At 42.9% G+C, this 21,402-nt stretch overlaps 1 pseudogene; it reads left to right on the plus strand.

The window, feature by feature from the left end:
* Positions 1 to 480: 480 nt before the first annotated feature.
* Positions 481 to 17,685, plus strand: LOC128584368 (DNA repair protein SWI5 homolog; annotated as a pseudogene).
* Positions 17,686 to 21,402: the final 3,717 nt, after the last annotated feature.

Raw genomic sequence — 21,402 nt, forward strand, 5'->3', positions numbered from 1 at the left:
TCTTCAGCTCAGAGTGAAGACAGAAAGGTGAGGAGAGAGTTGAACCTCTTATGACTGGGAAAACCAAAGACCCAGGACCTGCTATCTAGGAAGTGCCAGAAGGTTCTGCCTTCCTCTGACTTTTCCAAACATTTTCCATATATGCAGATTAGAAGTAGACAAATGCTGGGAAGATGTAAGACTTAAAAAAAATGTTTTTAAGTTAGGCTAGTATGGTGGCTCAATCCTGTAATCGTAGCACTCTGGAAGGCCAAAGAGGGAGGATTGCTTGAGCTCAGGAGTTTGGAACCAGCCTGAGCAAAATCAAGACCCCATCTCTACAAAAAATAGAAAAAATTAGCTTGAGATGGGTGCCAGCAGCCTCATCACCCCCATAAAATGAATACTGCCCGCCACCGACTTGCACCAGGGGGCTGTGTAGGATAAAAGATGAAAGACGAGAGAAGAGAACACCGTAACTCTGAAATGATGACAGGCACCATGACTCTTAGCTTGGCCCAAATCGGGCCAGAACAGAACAAGGTAAAAACTAATGGGCCGAGGACTGTCATGGTGAGAGTTAACAAGCTAAGTGCTGTGACAAATTGTTTTACATATTTGCTAATTGACAGATCTGCTTCATGTGTTGCCAGATCGGCTTTCTCTGACCTTTATGTTACCAATCTGCTAATCCGTTAAATTGCAAGGTTCGCTTCTGTAAAAGGGTCATCGTGACTCCGTGCTTGCTTTTCGCTTCTTTTGCCAACTTGTTTTTGCTTCTTTTGCCAACTTTTAGCCCACCTGTTTGTCCCTTTGCCAACTTTCAGACTATAACAACCCCAATTTCAGACCCCTCAATGCTCTCCCTTAGTCTGCCTTAGACTTTGCTGAGACAGCCCCATGGTAAATAAAAGATTCCATTTGAACTTCTAATTTGAGTTGGCGGTCGTTATCTTACCCCATAACAGGCTGGGCCTCCTGGTGGGTGCACATTGTCCCAGCTACTTGGGAGGCTGAGGAAGGAGGATCATTTGACCTTGGAGTTTGAGGTCCCAGTGAGCTATGATGATGCCTCTACACTCTAACAGGGGACAACAGAGTGAGAGTTTGTCTCAAAAGAAAAAATACAATAAAATGAAATAGTAGACATGCTACTTGGAAAAGTTTCAAACAATACAGAAGCTTTTCAAATACAACTCCTGAGTTCCCCATAGCATCCCACAGTTGGCTGAATATTTTATCAGACCTTTCTCTTTGCATATCTGGACAGAGGGAAAAATTTGTCTTTGAGGGAGAGAGTATTTGATGGTTCAAAAGGAAAGCCTTGGAGGGTGTCAGAGCACAGTTGTGGAGCGTAGGAACCTGGAATATGTTTAGAGGTCATATATAATAAGCTTTTTAAAATGTAAACTTGGGCTGGGCACCATGGCATATGCTTATAATCCTAGCACTTTTGGGAAGCTGAGGCAAGAGGATCCTTGTGCTCAGGAGTTCTAGATCAGTCGAGCAGGAGCGAGACCCCATCTCTACTAAAAATAGAAAAATTAGCTGGGTATGGTAGGGTGCACCTGTAGTCCCAGGTACTGGGGAAGAAGAGGCAAGAGGATAGCTGGAGCCCAAGAGTTTGAGGTTGCTATGAGCCAGGTTGATGCCATGGCACTTCAACCTCAGCAACAGAGTGAAACTCTGCCTAAAAAAAAAAAAAAAATGCAAAACAAAAACAAACAAAAAACCTTTATCATATATTTACTATTTTGAGCTGAAGAGTTTTTTTAAATTGGAAAAAATGTAAATAGTACAAGAGATAACACAGTGGAAAACCTCCCAGACTTCTGTCCTCTAGCCCAAGGGCAATAGCTATAATGGAGTTCTGGTGTATCCGTGGTGACTTCAGAGGGACCTTGTTGCTATACGGGCATAGTATACACACATTTAGACATGTTAGAATAGGAGAGGTGGGCTAGGGAGAGAGAGAAATTTAACAGGAAAGACAAAACCAGGGGATTATGATTGGATTTGTATTCTTGATTTCTTAGCCTGGGGGATCGGCATGTACATTCTTGTCAGAGTAATGTTTATATATTTTTTGTAAGCCTAAAACTTTTTTTAAATGAAAAGTATAGAAATAGCTAAAATTGGGCGGTGCCTGTAGCTCAGTGGGTAGGGCGCCGGCCACATACATCTGGGCTGGCGGGTTCGAACCCCACCCGGGCCAGCTTAACAACAATGACAACTACAACAAAAAATACCTGGGTGTTGTGGAAGGCACCTGTAGTCTCAGTTACTTGGGAGGCTGAGGCAAGAAAATCGCTTAAGCCCAAGAGTTTGAGGTTGCTATGAGCTGTGATGCCACAGTACTCTACCCAGGGTGACAGCTTGAGACTCGGTCTCAAAAAAAAAAAGCTAAAATTAATTTTTTTTTTCTTTGCAGTTTTTGGCCAGGGCCGAGTTTGAACCCATCACCTCCAGTATATGGGTCCGGCGCCCTACTACTTGAGCCACAGGCGCTGCCTGCTAAAATTAATTTTTAAAAAATTTTACATACAAGGGCGGCGCTTGTGGCTCAGCGGGTAGGCGCCAGCCCCATATGCCGAAGGTGGCGGGTTCAAACCCAGCCCCGGCCAAACTGCAACAAAAAAAAATAGCCAGGTGTTATGGCGGGCGCCTGTAGTCCCAGCTACTTGGGAGGCTGAGTCAAGAGAATCGCCTAAGCCCAAGGATTTGGAGGTTGCTGTGAGCTGTGTGACGCCACGGCACTCTACTGAGGGCGATAAGGTGAGACTCTGTCTCTACAAAAAAAAAAAAAAAATTTACATACCATAGATTTGTTTAATCAGAATAGCTTCAAGGAGTATCCTATTGGGATTGGTGTTCATTTTAGAAGTGATTACGTAATTGTTAATCATAGTTGATATTCTCTTTTAGCTTAATGTTAAAAAAAAAAAAGAAAGGGAAACAATGGGTTCATCATTAGTAGGGACAAGGCTTTAAGACCTCCATTAGTGGTTTGGTGCCCATAGCACAGTAGTTGGTGCCCCGGCCACATGCACCGAGGCTGGTGGGTTCAAACCCCGCCCAGGCCACCTAAACAACAATGACAATTGCAACAAAAAATAGCCAGGCATTGTGCGGCGCCTGTAGTCCCAGCTACTTGGGAGGCTGAGGCAAGAGAATCTCTTAAGCCCAAGAGTTTGAGGTTGCTGTGAGCTGTGATGCCACAGCACTCTACCGAGGGTGACATAGTGAAACCTGTCTCAAAAAAAAAAGCCTTGATGGGTGCAGTTTCTTTTTCTTTTCTTTTATTATTTATTTATTGTTAAGGAGTCATCGAGGGTACAAAGAACCAAGTTGTATTGATTCCATTTGTTAGGTAAAGTCCCTCTTATAAATTGTGTCCCACCCCCAAAAGGTGTGTCATGCACAGGACCTCCATCCTTCCCTCTCTCTGCTTTCCCATTCCCTTGCCCCCTACCATGTACTAGACCCTTAATTGTCCTCATATCAGAATTGAGTACATAGGGTTCTTGCTTCTCCATTCTTGTGATGCTTTACTAAGAATAATGTCTTCCATTTCTATCCAGGTTAATACAAAAGGAGTAAAGTCTCCATCTTTTTAATGGCTGAACAGTATTCCATGGTGTACCTATACCACAGCTTGTTAATCCATTCCTGGGTTGGTGGGCATTTAGGCTATTTCCACATTTTGGCAATTGTAAATTGAGCTGTGATAAACAGTCTAGTGTAAGTGTCCTTATGGTAAAAGGATTTTTTTCTTCTGGGTAGATGCCCAGTAATGGGATTGCAGGATCAAATGGGAGGTCTAGTTTGAGTTCTTTGAGGACTCTCCATACTTCCTTCCAAAAAGGTTGTATTAGTTTGCAATCCCACCAGAAGTGTAAAAGTGTTCCCTTCTCTCCACATCCACGCCAGCATCAGCAGTTTTGAGATTTTGTGATGTGGGCCATTCTCAATGGGGTTAGATGATATCTCAGGGTGGTTTTGGTTTGCATTTCTCTAATAATTAGTGACAATGAGCATTTTTTCATATGTTTGTTAGCCATTCATCTGTCTTCTTTAGAGAAGGTTCTATTTATCTCTTGCCCAGTAATATAAGGGATTGTTGGCTCTTTTTATGTTGATTAATTTGAGTTCTCTGTAGATCCTAGTTATCAAACTTCTGTCTGATTCAAAATATGCAGCTATCCTTTCCCATTGTGTAGGTCATCTATTTGCTTTGGTTGCTGTCTCCTTAGCTGTACAGAAGCTTTTCAGTTTAATTAAGTCCCATTTGTTTATTTTTGTTATTGTTGCAATTGCCACAGAAGTCTTCTTCATGAAGTCTTTCCCCAGGCCAATATCTTCAAGTGTTTTTCTAATGCTTTCTTTGAGGATTCTTATCATTTTATGCCTTAATTTAGGTCTTTTATCCATCTTGAATCAATTTTAGTGAGTGGAGAAAGGTGTAGGTCCAGTTTCAGTCTTTTACATGTGGATATCCAGCCCTCCCAACACCATATATTGAATAGGGATTCTTTCCCCCAGTCTATGTTCTTGTTTGGTTTATCAAAGATTAGGTGGCTATAAGATGTTAGTTTCATTTCCTGGTTTTCTATTTGGTTCCAGATGTCTATGTCTCTATTTTTGTGCCAATACCATGCTATTTTGATCACTATAGACTTGTAGTACAGCCTAAAGTCTGGTAGGCTGATGTCCCCAGCTTTGTTTTTATTACTAAGAATTGCCTTAACTAAATGAGATTTTTTTCTGGTTCCATACAAAATGAAGACTATTTTTTCCAAGTCTTGAAAGTATGGTGTTGGCATTTTAATTGGGATGGCATTTAATCTGTAAATTGCTTTGGAAGTATAGACATTTTGATAATGTTGATTCCTCCCAGAATGAGCATGGTATGTTCTTTTGTTTGTTTTGTTTTTGTTTTTGTTTTTTGAGACAGAGCCTCAAGCTGTCGTCCTCGGTAGAGTGCTATGGCATCACAGCTCACAGCAACCTCAAACTCCTGGGCTTAAGCGATTCTCCTGCCTCCGCCTCCCATGTTGCTGGGACTACAGGTGACTACCACAACACCCGGCTATTTCTTGGTTGTAGCCATCATTGTTGTTTGGCAGGCCCGGGCCAATTTGAACCTGCCAGCTCAGGTATACGTGGCTGGTGCCTTAGCCGCTTGAGCCACAGGCACCAAGCCCTTCCATTTGTTAATATCTTCTGCTATTTCTAATTTTTTTATAGACGTCCTTCACTTCTTTCGTTGTGTATATTCCTAGGTATTTCATTTTCTTTTTAAAGCTACTGTGAAAGGAAGTGTGTCCTTGATTAGCATCTCATTTTGGCTGTTATTGACATATACAAAGGCTACTGACTTACGGACACTGATTTTATATCCTGAGACATTACTGTACTTTTTGATTACTTCCAGGAGTCTTGGGGTTTAGTCTTTGGGGTTCTCTAAGTATAAGCTCACGTCATCAGCAAAGAGGGAGAGTTTGACCTCCTCTGCTGCCATTTGGATTCCCTTTATTTCCTTCTCTTGCCTGATTGCATTGGCTAGAACTTCTAGCACTATGTTAAGTAGTAGGGGTGACAGAGGACAACTTTGTCTTGGTTCCAGTTCTAAGTGGAAAACCTTTCAGTTTTACTCCACTCAGTAAAATATTAGCTGTGGATTTGTTGTAGGTGGCTTCTATCTGTTTAAGAAATGTGTCACCTATGCCTAAACTCTTCAGCGTTCTCCTTAGAAAAGGATGCTGGATTTTATCGAATGCTTTCTATGCATCTTTTGAGAGGATCATATGGTCTTTGTTTTTGCTTCTGTTGATATGGTGAATTACATTTATGGATTTGCATATGTGAAACCAGCCTTGCATCCCTGGGATGAAACCTACTTGATCACAACATATCCCATACTGCAGAAATTATTCCAAAAAATTGGGGAGGAAGGAATCTTCCCCAACGCATTCTACCAAGCAAGCATTACCCTGATACCAAAAACCAGGAAAAGACCCAACTAAAAAGGAGAACTTCAGACCAATTTCACTAATGAACATAGATGCAAAAATTCTCAACAAAATCCTAGCCAATGGACTACAGCTTCGCATCAAAAAAGGTCATACATCATGATTGGTGCAGTTTCTAATGCCATCTAGTGGTAATGACATACAATCTCTGGCCCCCAGCTTCCAGGACTTGGCCTTGAAAAGCCTCTGGAGCTTTAGAGCGCAGATGCCTGGGCCCCTGACCCACAGATTCTGACTTATTTGGTCTTTGGTCACCTTGACTTTTTAAAAAGCTCCTCAGGTGAATTCTAATGAAAGTCAGGACTAAGAATACCCATCTATGGGAGCTCTTGCCTGTAGTCTCAGCTACTGGGGAAGCTGAGGCGTGAGGACAGTGTGAGCCCAGGAGTTTGAGGTTGCTGTGAATTGTGACTCCACAGCACTTAGCCTGGGCAACAGAGTGAGACTCTGTCTCTATAAAATAAAATAAAATAAAGCAGGTTTGATATACTAGTGCCTAGGCCAATTCTGCCTGCTTTTGTAAAGTTTTATTAGAATGTAGCTGGCTTGGTGCCCATAGCACAGTGCTTATGGTGCCAGCCATGTACATCAAGGCTGGCAGGTTCGCATCTGGCCCAGAACAGCTAAACAACAATGACAACTGTAGCCAAAAAATAGCCAGGCACTGTGGTGGGTGCCTGTAGTCCCAGCTACCTGGGAGGCTGAAGCAAGAGAATCACATAAGCCCAAGAGTTTGAGGTTGCTGTGAGCTATGATGCCACAGCACTCTACCAAGAGCGACATACTAAGACTCTTTTCTCCAAAAAAAAAAAAAAGGAATGCAGCTACACCCCTTCATTTACATATTATCTAGGGCTGCCTTTTCACTACAACAGAGCTCAGTAGTCCTGAGCTGTTTGGCTTCCGAAGCCTGAAATATTTACTGTCTGATTTTTTTTACAGGAAAAGGTGCTGGTCCCTGGTCTAAGGCAGCAGTGCTCAAAGTGTGGTCCCTGGAACCTTGAAGGGGTACCAGAGACTCTTTCAGAGGTCTGTGAGGTCAAAATTATTTTCATAATAAAAGGGACATTATTTGCTCCTTCTTTTTTTTTTTTTTTTACTGTGTACCATTTGCACTGATGGTGCAATTGCTATGATTGGTAAAATTGCTGGTACTTCAGCATGAATCAAGGCAGCATTATTAAGTTGTTCTAGCAATCATATTCTTCCTGCCATGCACTCGCAGTAAGAAAAAAGAAAGCCAATTGCACTGAAGAACATCCATGTTGAAGGAGCAAAAAATATTAATTATATTAAATTCCATCCTTTGAACGTTGTGCCTTCGCCATATTCTGTGTGATGAAATGGGACATATGTGTAAAGCACTCCTTCTGCATCATAGTGTTTCAAAGAAAAGCACTTTGGTGAGTGAATTATTAGCTGAATCAGTCATTTTTCTCATGGAGCGTCATTTTTACTTGCAAGAATGATTAACAGCTAAACTATGTCTATTTAGATTGGGGTACTTGATAAAAATGTTCTTGAAAATGAACGAAGTGAGCCTGTCACTTCAAGGAAAACTGTTGACAGTTATCTGTTGGCAATCATACAATTTGAGCATTCATGTGAAAGTTAGAATTTTAGAAAATTTATATCTGTCACTGTAAGCTTGACAACTTCTTAATACTTAAAATACTTTTCTAGTGATATCTGCGATGATATTAGTAAATGGAATGTTTTTTTTTTTGAGACAGAGTCTCACTCTGATACTCAGGCTAAAGTGCTATGGAGTCACAGTTCACAGCAACCTCAAACTCCTGGGCTCAAACTGTCCTCTTGCCTCAGCCTCCAGAACAACTATGTCTACAGGCACGTAATGCTCAGCTCATTTTTTCTATTTTTAGTAGAGACGAGGTCTCCTTTTTGCTCAGGCTGGTCTCAACTCCTGAGCTCAAACGATCCTCAGACATCAGACTCCCAGAGTGCAGGGATCACAGGTGTGAGCCACTGTGCCTGACCAATAAATGGAATTTTGAATATTATATAATGACATATGTCAACACTTGGAAGATCTACATGTCACAGTCAAGAATATTTTCCAAATAACTAATGTATGACAACCCCCAAATCATGCGTGGTAAAAGATGTACACAGTGGGTAAGATAGACCAACAGATTTTAATGTAACAGACTATGAAAACTCACTAATATGGTTTCAGATTCTGCATTATAAAGAACCATGAAGAAGGCTTGGCACCTGTAGCTCAAGTGGCTAAGGTGCCGGCCACATATACCAGAGTTGGCGGGTTCTAATCCAGCCTAAGCCTGCCAAACAATAATGACAACTACAATCAAAAACTAGCCGGGGGTTGTGGCAGGTGCCTATAGTCCCAGCTACTTGGGAGGCTAAGGCAAGAGAATCACTTAAGCGCAGGAGTTGGAGGTTGCTGTGAGCTGTGATGCCACAGCACTCTACCCAGGGTGACAGCTTGAGGCTCTGTCTCAAAAAAAAGGAACCTTTAAGAAACTACTACTTGGCTCGGTGCCTGTGGCTTAAGCCACTAGGCACCAGCCATGTAAATCTGAGCTGGCGGGTTGGAGGAATCCAGTCCAGACCCACCAAACAACAATGACGGCTGCAACTAAAAAATAGGTGGGCACTGTGGTGGGTGCCTGTAGTCCCACCTACTTGGGAGGCTGAGGCATGAGAATCGCTTGAGCCCAGGAGTTGGAGGTTGCTGTGAGCTGTGATGACATAGTACTCTACCCAGAGCGACAGCTTGAGAGTCTGTCTCAAAAAAAAGAAAAGAAACTATTACTTGTTGGCTTGGTGCCCATAGCTCAGTGAGTAGGGTGTCAGCCATATACACTGAGCCTGGCAGGTTTGAGCCCTGCCTGGGCCTGCTAAACAACAATGACAACTGCAACCAAAAAATAGCTGGGTGTGTGGCGGGTGCCTGTAGTCCCAGCTACTTGGGAGGCTGAGGCGAGAGAATTGCTTATGCACAAGAGTTTGAGGTTGCTGTGAGAACCCGCGAGCTCTGGATTAGAACGCCACAGCCCTCTACCAAGGGCAACATAGTGAGACTCTGTCTCAAAAATAAAAAACTAAATACTTGTTGAGTTTTAGTGCTGTATCAAAGAAAAGCAGCCACAATTATATAAAATGTCTATGGAAATGCTTCTCCCTTTTCAACTTCATATTTAATTGAAGCTGGATTTTTTTCATATACATCAACCAAGACAACATTTTCCAATAGATTAAATACACACGCAGATATGATTTCAACCTTAAATCCTAAAGGTTGCAGAATCCTAAAGCAATGCTGCTACTCTTACAAAACATGTTTTGGTTGGTGGTGGCCTGTAATTCTAGCACCCTGGAGGTTGAGGTGGGTAGATTGCTTGAGCTCCGAAGTTGAGACCAGCCTGAGCAAGAGTGAGACCCCATCTCTAAAAAAAGTAGTTGGGTGTTATGACAGGTGCCCATAGACCTAGCTACTTGGGAGGTTTGAGGCAGGAGGATAGCTTGAGCCCAGGAGTTTGACGTTGCTGTGAGCTATGAGGTCATAGCTTATCAGGGGCAAGAAAGTGAGAGTGAGACTGTCTCAATAAATAGAGCCAGGGTTGTGGCTTATACCTGTAATCCCAGTACGCTAGGAGGCCAAGGTGGGTGGATCACTTGCTCAGGAGTTTGAAACCAGGCTGAGCAAGAATGAGACCCCGTCTCTACTAAAAATAGAGAAACTAGCCAGGCATGGTAGATGCCTATAATCCCAGCTACTGGGGAGGCTGAGGCAAGAGGATCGCTTGAACCCAGGAGTTTGAGTTTGCTGTGAACTATGAGGCCATGACACTCTACCTAGGGTGACAAAGTGAGACTCTGTCTCAAAAAAAAAAAAAAAGAAAATATATATACATACATATATACATTTTGGTTGGGAAAATACAGTTATTTTCATTGGGGTTTTTTTAGTGAATAAACACTTTATCAGATATAATTTTAATATGGCAAATCTCCATAGATACAAAACAAATTCTCTTTGGGATCCTCAATTATTTTTAAGAGAATGCACATTTCCTGAGACCAATTCATTTGAAAACTTCTGGTCTAAGATATAGAATTTTGAAGGATTTGGACATTTAGAAGGTACTTGGGAGTTGGAGACCCTGGATAGTACACAAGTGATCCTCCTGCCTCAGCCTCCCAACTAGCTGGGACTAGAGGCACCTGCTACAATGCCTGGCTAGTTTTTCTATTTTTAATAGATATAGGGTCTCACTCTTAAATCAGGCTGCTCTCCAACTCCTGAGCTCAAACAATCTACCCACCTTTCCCTCCCAGAGTGCTAGGGTTACAGGAGTGAGCCACCATGCCCAGCTAACTTTTCTCTTTTTTTTTTTTTATTAATTAATTTTTTTTTTTTTTTTGGAGACAGAGCCTCAAGCTGCCACCCTGGGTGGAGTGCTGTGGCATCACAGCTCACAGCAACCTCTAACTTCTGGGCTCAAGCGATTCTCCTGCCTCTGCCTCCCAAGTAGCTGGGACTACAGGCACCCACCACAATGCCCAGCTATTTTTTGGTTGCAGCCGTCATTGTTGTTTGGCGGGCCTGGGCTAGATTCAAACCCGCCATCTCAGGTATATGTGGCTGGCGCCTTAGCCACTTGAGCCAGAGCAACTGAGCCTCTATTTTTTTGGGGGGTGGGGGTGGGAACAGAGTCTCACTCAGTTGCCCTGGGGTTGAATGCCGTGGTGTTATTGCTCACAGCAACCTCAAACTCTTGCTTGGGCTTAAGTGATTCTCTTGCCTCAGCCTCCCAAGTAGCTGGGACTACAGGTGCCTGCCACAACACCTGGCTGTTTTTAGAGATAGGGGTCTCGATCTTGCTCAGAGCTGGTCTCAAGCTCAGCCTCCCAGAGTGCTAGGATTATAGGCATGAGCCACCAAGCCTGGCTTTTCTATTTTTTTTTATTAGAGATGGATTTCATTCTTGCTCAGGCTGGTCTCAGACTCCCGAGTTTAAGTGATCCTCCTGCCTCAGTCTCCCAGAGTGTTAGGATTATGGGGGTGAGCCACTGAGCCCCACCTTCTCTGTTTCTCTCAGTGGTATCTCTTCATGCACAAATGCTCCTGATATCTCTCCGTGTGTCCTAATCTTCTCTTCTTACAATATTACTCAGATTGGATGAGGACCCACCCTTAGGTCTCATTTTGTCTTAATCACCTCTTTAAAGACCTATCTTCAAATACAGTCACATTCTAGAGTACGGGGTGTTAGGACTCCAACATATGAACTTTGGGCGGACCACTATTCAGCCCCTAACAGAAGCTGATTACTGCTAGAAAAGAAGGAAAAGTGAGAGGATCAAAAAAGCTCAGACCTGGGCGATTAGGGAGCTGAACTGAATGTGTGACGCATGCCTCTGACATGCTGAGCCCACCCTGGCAACCCCCACCTAGGATCCCCACCTCCAGCAGTTTATGCAGTTGATCAACTGATTGGGAACCTTTGTCGTATTGTCAATGATATTAATCAGTTGACCTCATGAGTAAAAATTGAATCCTGAAGTTACCTTATCCACATAGTGCAAAGATCTCCGAATATGAGCACAGACATTCCTTCCAGTATCAGCTGTTGAAAACTTTAGCCCCAAATGCTACTGTTTTATCTGCATGTGTCCAGTGCCATATGCAACCCCACTCTCATCACAGGATGTATTGGTAATTCCAACCTGCCAGTACCAGAAGCCGGGGGAAAAACAGCCAACTTATAACCCAGAGCCAAACTAGAGAGAGCCTGGAAAACTCAAGTCAGAGTTCTTTTTTTTTTTTGAGACAGAGTCTCACTATGTTACCCTCGGTAGAGTGCCATGGTGTCACAGTTCACGGCAACCTCAAACTCTTGGGCTTAAGCGATTCTCTTGCCTCAGCCTCCCAAGTAGCTGGGACTACGGGTACCTACCACAACACCCAGCTATTTTTTTGTTGTTGTTGCAGTTGTCATTGTTGTTTGAGGTGGCCTTGGCTGGGTTCGAACGTGCCAGCTTCAGTATAGGTGGCAGGCGCTGTAATCACTGAGGTACAGGCACCACCCCAAATCAGAGTTCTTGATCAAGGTAGTAGATAGGACCCAACATGCCATCTTTGCTTGAAGAAGGCAATGGTTTTCAACAGAGTTGGATGTCTTCTTTGTTAGCCCATGAGATCTATTGGGTAGGAGGATTGAAAATAACGGATAGGAGCCACTGCCATCTGTTCCACTGAATATCATGTATCCTGGTGGACTGTAGTTAGCAAAGGTTACAAGTCAGGAAAAATGAACCTATCAGCGTAAGTAGCCAACTTGATCTTATCTCTCCCTCCCACCCCACTGCTAAGGTACGTAACTGCAAAAATGAGCAACCACACATGCTTAGTGCTGTGGCCCCATCCCTTTGAAGGGGCTGGGTTTGTACACTGTTACAAACATCTCACAAGTCTCTGTAGGTGTTGGTACAACAAATGCGGCTGCAAGAAATCAGAAACTTGACCGTAGGAAATGATAGATAGAATAAAAAACACCCACAGAATGGGAGAAAATATTCACAATACCCATATCAGAAAGAGGATTCATATCTAGAATACATAAAGAATTCCTACAAGTCAATAAGAAAAACATATACAAGAATGGGCAAAAGATTTCAATGGGAACTCTGCAAAAGAGAACACCAAATGTCCAATGACCTGAAAAAATGCTTGACTTTATTAGCCATCAGAGAAGTTAAAAGTGTAGTACAGAGTCACTACACACCAATCAGAATGGCTAAAAAGAAAAAAATATTAATTGTTGGCAACTATGTGGACCAGGTGGTGTTCTCACACACTGTGGAGGGAAGTAGGAGTTGGTACAACCACTCTGGAAGAGTGTTTGGCAGTATTAACCAAAGCTGAACATACACAGATCTCAGGACCTAGTAATTCCTGGGTACACAGTCAAGAAGAATCAGTGCTTAAGTCTACAGAAAGAGAATGTCTTGAAAGTGCATAGCTTCTCTATTCTTCCTTCCTTCCTTACAGCTCCAAGCTGGAAACTCCCTAAATACCCATCAACAATAAGATGGGTAAAGAAATCCACACACAACAGATTACTGAATCCATTGTGCCACAAACCAGGTGGCTTTTAAACATCCAAAAATGTGCTCTCTTGCAATTCTGAAAGGTTGGTGTATAGTCAGGGTCATTAAAAGGTGGTTGTGTCCATAAACGATCAAACAGAAAGAGGGAGGAATAGCTCAAAACATATAATTGCTCCCGTTAAAGAAAAACCCACAGCACAGCTGCCCTTTGTTTTTTTTTTTTTGATTAAGCACCTGGGACTCAACTCGTCTTCAAGCCTAACTTGTTACCCCCAAAAGTTTTGTCTCACAGCCTTCAAGAGTCCTAAGCCGACAGAAGAGGTGGGAGCTCTGCCTCAGTTTCAAGGACCCTGATAAGATGGCTCACAGTAAAAAAAAAAAAAAAACCCTGAAAAAACCAAACAAGTTATCAATCTGCATCAGAGAAAAAAAGAGCCATTTTTATCTTTTAAGAACTTCAAACTTCAAGCCAGGGTGGCGCCTGTAGCTCAGCGGTTAGGGAGCCGACCACATACACTGAGGCTGACGGGTTGGAACCTGGCCTGGGCCACCTAAAACAACAATGACAACTGCAACAACAAAAAACATAGACGAGTGTGGTGGCGGGTGCATGTAGTCCCAGCTACTTTGGAGGCTAAGGCAAGAGAATTGCTTAAGTCTAAGAGTTTGAGGTTGCTGTGAGCTGTGATGCTACAGCACTCTACCAAGGGTGACATAGTGAGACTCTGTCTCAAAAAAAAAACAAAAACTCCAAGCTGCTTTTTGCTCAGTTGCCAGCACTTTCCCCCATCGTCTTGCGGTGCCCTGCCATTTTCTTTCTTTCCCTCACTTCTTTTGGTCCTTCTCTTTCTTCCTTCTTTCTCTTTCTTTTTTCTTTCTCTTTCTCTCTCTCTTCCTCCCTCCCTTTCTCTTTCTTCCTTCCTTTCTCAAAAAAGTAAAATCAACTTTCACTGTTTTTTATTTTAATCTTTGTGTGAGAAATCTTTCTCCTCCTGCACTGGTGAGCTCCCAAGTCATGCTCTAGGCCTCTAGGGACGCTCCTTCTTTGACTCTTTCAGCTTCTTAAGGCCCAGGTGTTTCTTGCTTTGTGCCACCATAACTCCAGTCTCGGCTTCTGTCATCACCTGGCCATCTCCTTCCTGCGTGTAACTTTGGTACGAGCTGTCTGATCGTCTCCTCTTTACTTTCATTTTGAACTTCCTAGGATTCCTGCAGCCAGTTGAACAAACCGTGGAACATTTCCTTGCCGCATACCAAAGTTATTACACCTGAAGGTACTCTGGAAAGATAAATCCTTCATTTCAGAAATGCACAGGAAAGAGCATTTTAGAAGGAAGCACGAGCATTTCTACAAAAGGGTGAAAGCAAAATAAGGAAGCAAACAACTTGGGTACAAAAGGTAAATAACCTGTTACCTGCAACTCAGCAAGGAAGCAAAAAACGATCAAGAAAGTTTCTTGAGCAGCCGAAGGAGTGTCACAAAATCAAGTTTCCAGCAACCAGGGGACCTTGCTGACTTCATCGCTCTCATTTGAACCCCATGCTAGAAAGTGAGATGCTCAGCCCTCTTATCTCTGAGGAGCAAATGCAAGGTTTTGCTTGGAATGAACCAAGTAGCAACACCATAAAGGGTAGACACAAGAATTTAAAAAGTATAAAAGATATTTGTACCACAACGTTTATTGGAGCCCAATTCATAATTGCTAAGTCATGGAAAAAGCCCAAGTGCCCATCGATCCACGAATGGATTAATAAACTGTGGTATATGTACACCATGGAGTATTATGCAGCCTTAAAGGAAGATGGAGACTTTACCTCTTTCATGTTTACATGGATGGAGCTGGAACATATTCTTCTTAGCAAAGTATCTCAAGAATGGAAGAAAAAGTATCCAATGTACTCAGCCCTACTATGAAACTAATTTATAGCTTTCATATGAAAGCTATAACCCAGTTATAACCTAAGAATATGGAGAAAGGGGAGAGGGAGGGGAGGGGAAGGAGGAGGATGGCGGAGGGAGGGTGATTGGTGGAACCACACCTGCAGTGCATCTTACAAGGGTACACGTGAAACTTACTAGATGTAGAATATAAATGTCTTGACACAAAAAGAAAATGCCAGGAAGGCTATGTTAACCAGTGTGATGAAGATAGGTCAAACAGTCTATAAAACCAGTGTATTATGCCCCATGATCTCATTAATGTACACAGCTATGATTTAATAATAAAATTTTTAAAAAGAATTTAAAAAGTATAGCAATCGAAGGTCATTTTGTGCAGGGCAAATAATTCTCTATGTCTCATTGGCTTCATTTCTTGGGATAATAATCTCTAACCTGTCAAATTAATATCTATCTCTTAAATAGCTTTCAAATAGTAAATGACTGGCCAGGTGCAGTGGCTCAATGGTAATCCTAGCACTTTGGGAGGCTGAGGTGGGTGGATTGCTTGAGCTCAGGAGTTCAAGACCAGCCTGAGCAAGAGCAAGATCCCGTCTCTACTAAAAATAAAAAAATTAGCCATGAATTGTGGCAGGTGCCTGTAGTCCCAGCCACTCAGGAGGCTGAGGCAAGAGAATTGCTTGAGCCCAAGAGTTTGAGGTTGCTGTGGGCTATGACACCAGGGCACTCAATCCCAGGGCAACAGAGTAATACTCTGTTTCAAAAATAAATAAATAAAATAAATGACTGGATAATATTTTTTACTGGCATGGCTTTATTCTGATTTAAAAATAGTAGAAGTTAAAATGTTATTAAAAACTTGTATAGTAGGCTGGGTGTAGTGCAGTGGTTCTCAACCCTCCTAATGCCATGGCCCTTTAATACACTTCCTGTGAGTCACCACCCGCAGGTTGAGAACCACTGATGTAGTGGCTCTTGCCTGTAGTCCTAGCAGTCTGGGAGGCTGAGGATCGCTTGAACTCAGGAGTTGGAGACCAGTCTGAGCAAGACTGAGACCCGTCTCTGCTAAAAACAGAAAAATTAGCCAGGCATTATGGTGAGCACCTGTGGTCCCAGCTACTCAGAAGGCTGAGGCAGGAGGATCACTTGAACCCAGGAGTTTAAGGTTGCTGTGAGCTACGCTGACACCACAGCACTGTAGCCTGGACAGCAAAGTGAGACTATCTCAAAACAAAACAAATAAAAAATCTTAGATACTTATACTGTACTTACTTTGTGTTGTTTCACAAGGTTAAAAATTTAGATTATTAAAATGTCTGACAAGAAGACCACAAAGTAATTCCACTTTCTTGCTCCCCAAAGCAAGAGTCTGTGAAAAGGCACATGACCGCATAAACCTGTGGGTATTGTCAAACCCACTTCTCTCTCAAGTATTGCTAATGGAAAAAAACTCCAAGTTTTTGTGTAAAATAATAAGTGTAAATTTTGTGTAAAATAAAGTGTGTAAAATAATTTTAAAAGATTTATTTTGAACCAATGTGTGTGACTATGGTCAGGTGAGTCATTCTCAAGAAGTCTTAAGTAAGTGGTTCCAAGATTACAGTTCGGGTTTACATTTTAGGGAGACAGGCATTTCAGGTAAAAAATCATAAATCAATGCATGGAAGATACTCACTTATTTGGCCTAAAAAGGGAGGACATCTTAAGGTGGCTTACAGGTGGGTTCAGATTTTTTTTTTTTTGACACAAAGTCTCGCTCTGTTGCCCCGGGCTAGAGTGCAGTGGCATCATAGTTCACAGTAACCTCAAACTCCTTAGATCAATTGATCCTCCTGCCTCAGCCTCCCAAGTACCCTGTTTTCCCGAAAATAAGACAGTGTCTTATTTTAAAGTGTGCTCCCAAAGATGCTCTAGGTCTTATTTTCAGGGGACATCTTATCTTTCCTGTAAGTAGGCCTTATTTTCGGAGGATGTCTTATTTTCGGGGAAACAGGGTAGCTGGTCCTATAGGTGTGCCGTTACACTGGCTAAGTTTTTCTGTTTTTGGTAGAACTCTTGCTCAGGTTGGTTTTGAACTGGCCTAAAACAATCCTTCCTGCCTTGACTTCCCAGAGTGCTGAGATTATAGACATGAGCCGCTGAACCACCAAGCCCAGCTACTCTCAGAGAGTCTTTGATTTATAATTGGTTGGAGAAAAAAAGCTTTAAGATCCTTCGCTGCCTCCTTCAAGGAATTCTAGTTAACTGGAGGACCTGAAAGGCCACTCTCCAGCCCCACCCTGGACTCTCTTGTGCCACTGAACCCCCCGCCACTGGGGTCTAGGACCCCAGGCCTCAGGAGATTCCTCTTCAGGGCCAAACCGGGACTTAACTGAAGTTAACGCGGGACCCTCAGATCCCCTCGACCATCTCCGAAGCCAGGCTGATGGGACTGGTAAGGCGTCTCTGCTCCTTGACATTCAGAAACTGAAGAAGAACGACATGCTGGACAGGGAGATCTCCCAGTTAATATCTGAAGGCTACAGGGTGGATGAACTGGAGGGACACATTGCCCAGCTCCATGCGTACAAGGACACCAAGGATGTAGGGCAGATGCTGCTGGGCTAACTAGCCATGATCCAAGGTGTCACTACCAAAGAGTTATATCCAGAATTTGATCTGGACATGAATGACTGAGCAAGAGCTCATCGCTCCTTAACCGTGGCCCAGAGGAACAGACAGGTGTGGACATGATAAGCTATGAGAGCCCAGCCAGCACATCTGCAGGGTCTCCAACAAGAAAATGCCAGATGTCCTTTTCTAGAGAGCCCAAGGTGAGTAAGGGGGGAGCCTAGAGAAGAATAGGGCAGGGAGAAAGGGCGTTCCCAGTGATACCTGTGTAGGGCATGTGTATCCTATTTGTCAATAAACGTGTCTAAACTATTAAAAAAAAAAAAACCTTTGTCTCAAGGTTTTGAGTTAAAATAAGGAAATATGTTAATCAGAGATAAACTCACATGATCTACTGAGCAAATTGATGGCCTGCAGGTGTGATTTAACCTTTGCCTTGCATGGCCTTAGTTAATAATTTAGTACCTCAGTGTCACAGAGAGTCTGTTTAGTCAATCTTATGAACCCTGTTTTAACAGTAATGCTGGTCAATTGTATTTAATTTCTAAAGGGAGGCGGTATAACAAGGCATGGCCAACCTCCTTTCTGTTCATGGCCATGGCTGGGAACTCAGCTTTAAGGTTTTTTTGGCCAGGCTCGGTGGGTCATTCCTATAATCCTTGCACTCTAGGAGACCAACTCAAGTGGATTGCTTGAGCCCGGGAGTTCAAGACCAGCCTGAACAAGACCCCATCTCTACTAAAAGTAGAAAAACTAGGCTGACATAGTGGTACATGCCTGTAGGCCCAGCTACTCAGGAGGCTGAGGCAGGAGGATTGCTCAAGCCCAGGAATTTGAGGTTGCTGTAAGCTATGATGCCACAGCACTCTACTCAAGGCAACAGACTGAGCCTCTGTCTCAAAAAAAAAAAAGGTTTTTCTGAGGTCCCTGTGGCCAATAGGGAGCCTGTTTAGTTGACAGGGGAACTTAGGATTTTATTTTTAGTTTACAATGCCACATGCCTGAAACGTTATGGAGTCAAACAGGAAAGATTTTTCCAAGGCGCAAGATGAAAGGAAAATGGAGGCCTAGTTCATTCAATTAAAATGGCTTTATTCCACCTGGGTGCAGGTGGGGTAGGATTTCCAACCAGGAAGAAATCCACACATGGGTAATGGCCAACGGGGGATTTTAAAGGTCAGGAAGGTGGGGGTCAGGACATTTCCTTTCCTGGGTTGGACATCTGTTGTAAGGGTGGGTGTTGACCCATTCACCTTTCTTAGGTGGGACATCTGGTGGGGGAGGGTAGGGGGTTGACCCATTCACCTTTCTTAGGTGAAATATCCAGTGGGAGAGGGTAGGGGTTTGATTCTTTTAGGCGGGTCCACCCTATTTGGGCGGGGTTTGACCCTATCAATGCCCAGATACATTTACTGGCAGGCAGAAATCTCACTTAAGCAATGATTTTTGCTGATATAAAGAGCAAGATCTCGATTCAAGTGTGGGGAGATAGAAATACCAATGTGGGAAAATTTGGCTCCAATAATGTCCAATTTGCTGTGAAAGATGAACACATTCTGAACTAATGTTCTTAAAAACAACTTATGATTTCTTCTTAAAAACATTTCTAAAAAAAGCTGTTTTATCACATGGCACAGATTCAATGTACAGATGTTATCTTAAACTCTTTTCTTTTTTAGAGACAGCATCTTGCTCTGTCACCCAGACTGTAGTGCAGTGGCAAGATTATAGCTCACTGTAATCTTGAACTCCTGGGCTCAAGTGATCCTGCTGCCTCAGCCTTCCCAACAGCAACTGGTGTTGGCCACCATGCCTGACTAATTTTACTTTCTAGTAGAGATTGGGTCAGGGTCTCACTATGTTGCCCAGGCTGGTCTCAAATTTCTGGCCTCAAGCAATCCTCCCACCTTGGCCACTCAAAGTGCTGGGATTCCAGACCTAAGCCACTGTACCTAGTCTTTTTAAAAAATATTAATTAAGGAGTTTCCCCATACATTTGAATATTTAATATCAGCTGTTATTCACATCAATATTTTCATATTTAACATCAAGGTTCTTTTTTTTTTTTTTTTGGCCAGGGCTGGGTTTGAACCCATCACCTCCAGCATATGGGGCCGGCACCTTAATCCGTTGAGCCACAGGCGCCACCCTAACATCAAGATTCTTAATACTGTCAATGGAAAAGAACATGAACTCTGTAAAACAATTTAAAGAGGTTTATTCTGAGCTGAATATGTGCAGCTATGGCAAGGGGAGCCACACCCAAGAAGCCTTGAGCAAGTGGTTTTGCTGTGGCTGGGTTACAGTTTGGGTTTATGTATTTCAGGGAAACAGAAATTACACATAAAGTCATAAAGCAATGCATGGAACGAATGTTCTGGTTTGGCCCCCAAAGGGAGGACATCTCAAAGTGGGGAATTGCAGGTAATAGGTGGGTTTAAAGATTCTTTATTTGTAATTTGTTTTAAAAATGAAGTTCTCTCTAAAGGCTTAGATTAGAATGCATTGAGATAAAAAAAAAAAAAAAAGTCTGTTTATCAGAAACAAGCCACCAGACTTATAACCAGACTCAATCCTAGCATTTTAGGAGGCCAAGGTGGGAGGATCCATTGCGCTCAGTAGTTTAAAACCAGGTTGAGCAATAGCCAGATCCCATTTCCTCTAAAAAAGAAAAACTTAGCCTAGCTGAGCATTGTGGCAGGCCCCTGTAGTCCCAGCTGCTCAGAAGGCTGAGGTAGGAGGATCACTTGAGGCCAGGTGTTTGAGGTTGCTGTGAGCTAGGTCAATGCCATGGTACTCTAGCCTGGAGAAAAGAAGGCAACTCTGTATTGAGACAGAAAGATTAGTTAAGTAAATGAATGACTTGCAGGTGTGGTTTAAGCTTTGTTTTGCAGAGCCTTAGGCCAGTTAATGAGTTACAAAGGATATGTCCAAGAAGGGAGAGGGGCATGACCAGGACAGTGGGACCTCATTTCTCATGGCCAGCCTTAGGGTATTTCTGGGGACCCCTGGGCCAAGAGGGTGTCCATTTTGTCAGCTGGGGGACTTAAGATTTTATTTTAGTTTATAATAGAAAGGATTGGTACATATTTAACTGTTTAGAATGTTAAACTTGTTCTAATGAGTAAGAGAGAAAAGGAAATAATATTCCCTGAGTGCCTGTTATGTGTGTGTTACTGCAGGAAGAAGGTCCAGTACCTTTCGCTGTCAGCCAGATACAGAGATGAGGATTAGGTCCAATGAGCTTTGTTATCAGAAGGCCAGCAATTCTGGGAACAGTGAGAGTAGTCTTTCAAAGACTGCTCTGCCTCAGTTATAATTCTAATAGTTTTTATAATGCGAATACAAGGAAACAAATCTAGAAAAATTTAACTTCATCTGATAGGAAGTAATAAAAGTAGTCTTCATTTTAACATTGCAAAATGTTTAAACAATAGAAAGGTAATTTGGTGGCCGGGGTGGTGCTCACTCATGCCTGTAATCCTAGCACTCTGGGAGGTGAGACGGGTGGATTGTCTGAGTTCACAGGTTCCAGCCCAGCTTAGAGGAAGACTTCATCTCTAAAAATAGCTGAGCGCTGTGGCAGGCACCTGTAGTCCCAGCTACTCGGGAAGCTGAGGCAAGAAACTTTCTTGAGCCCAAGAGTTTGAGGTTGCTGTGAACTGTGACGCCGTGGCACTCTACTGAGGGCGATAAAGTGAGACTCTGTCACAAAAAAAAAAAAAAAAAAAGAAAAGAAAAAGAAGGGCTGCACCTGTGGCTCAGTGAGTAGAGTGCCGGCCC

The sequence above is a fragment of the Nycticebus coucang genome, chromosome 4, assembly GCF_027406575.1.
Source record: "Nycticebus coucang isolate mNycCou1 chromosome 4, mNycCou1.pri, whole genome shotgun sequence".
Lineage (NCBI taxonomy): Eukaryota > Metazoa > Chordata > Mammalia > Primates > Lorisidae > Nycticebus > Nycticebus coucang.